Below are 1795 nucleotides of genomic sequence, written 5' to 3' on the forward strand. Positions count from 1 at the left end.
TATTATTATTTGTCACAGAAATATTAATCATACAATACACCCATGCGCATTCCCCAACATTTTTATAATTTATAAAATTTGGACTGAGAAATATTAGATTATATTATATTATGGATTTCAAACTATTCATGAAAAGAGAATGATGGCATAACCATGCATATATTTAATTGTGCACAGGCCATGGGGAAGAGTGATTTACACGGCTAAGATGGGATTGGACCACGTTTAACGTTGATACCTGGATCTTCAAGTTGCTTATGAGGCAGGTAGGCAGGCATTACTAGTTATTTTTGTGTTTCTCATCGTACCTTAATTTGCTCATTTCTTCAGGTCTGTTTTTCGTTTTCCATCCATCTTTAAAAGTCAACAACTTTTGACAAGGCACAAACCCTAATTAAAAGAATTACTCATTAATTGTCCCAAAATAAATTATAGCATTAGCATGCAAGAAGATGACCCACTTTGCCCAAAAAAATTAAAAAGAGTTTCAAACAAACGTCCATGTCCATGTCCATGTCCATGTCGAAACATGTGAGCTAAGTATGTGTACAAGAGTTTTGCCAAGTGTAGGGTTGTGGTTGAACCAAACTTTTTAAATCCCCCAGAGCAGAGGAGACAGACAGGCGTCCTTTGCCAACCGGTGAAGGTGAATTCTAGAGAATCCTCAATCCTCTGTACTTTTTGCGATGCTTCGCCCTCCTCCCTTGCGCCATTTCCACACTTTACAATGCTTTGTTCGATCAAAAGTGCAAGTGAAATCTGCCTTCTTTGTGCCTCCATGGCTCTCTCTATGCTTTCTCTTTTTTTTATTCTTTAAATAAATAAACACAAAAAATCAACTTGTGAAAAAGCAAAATTAAACACTATATTAGATAAAGTCGCGAACTATCTGGAAAAAGTCTTTATTTAATAAATTTTAATTCAAATAAAATATTTTATATTGGCTAGGTGACACACTTACAATAAATGATTTGATTTTTTGATTAACCTGAATGATAATGTGTCAGTCACAAGATTTTCTTCTTTATACAAAATAATAATTAAGCGTTTAATTAGATATAATAATAACAAGAAATGCAAGCACTTATTCAATCATCACTGTTTCAGAACCAGTAAAAGTAAATGAGAGGGAAGAGAATATATGAAAAGTAAAGTTTAACATAAGAGGACGTTTTATTTTATATTTTGTCACGTTTATGCATTTAAGGAAAATTAAGTTGAGTAAGACGCCTTATACTTGTATTCTCTTCTTTCTGGGCGGTCTCTTTCCCTGGTTTATATGTAAAAGCCCATGAATGTTATAACTAGTTAAAATGAATAGTTGTGGACAACAGTAATTCCGGCGAAAAACAGTCCCTCTCTAGGACCTTGTGATTTTTTTTTTTAATCTGTCTTTTAGAATGTGCTACTAATTGATACTATCACATCTCAAGTTCTTTTTTAAAAGCAATTCGGCATCACTAGAATTTTAATTCCATAAGCTCTCTTATCCTGCAATTCTTATTAATAGTAACTAGTAGTAATGAAGTTGACATTTACTAAATCCCTCTCTAGGATCTTTTCTTTTATGGATTATTTATTTATTTTTCATACCATATAATACAAATAATAAGTAGAGAATGTAATTACACATTATTTTTCATCATAATACATCCACATCCGCCGCACCGCCAAGGACGTCCAAGATTGTTTATAAAATAAATTAAAGTATATAATAATACAAGGACAGACAGTTGGAAAGAGTGAAATCGGCAAGGATTGCTTCTTCCCCTTTTCTCTTTCCCCTCAAATAGGC

The sequence above is a fragment of the Theobroma umbraticum genome, unplaced genomic scaffold (assembly GCF_002168275.2).
Source record: "Theobroma umbraticum cultivar Fairchild unplaced genomic scaffold, ASM216827v3 scaffold_1682.0, whole genome shotgun sequence".
NCBI lineage: Eukaryota > Viridiplantae > Streptophyta > Magnoliopsida > Malvales > Malvaceae > Theobroma > Theobroma umbraticum.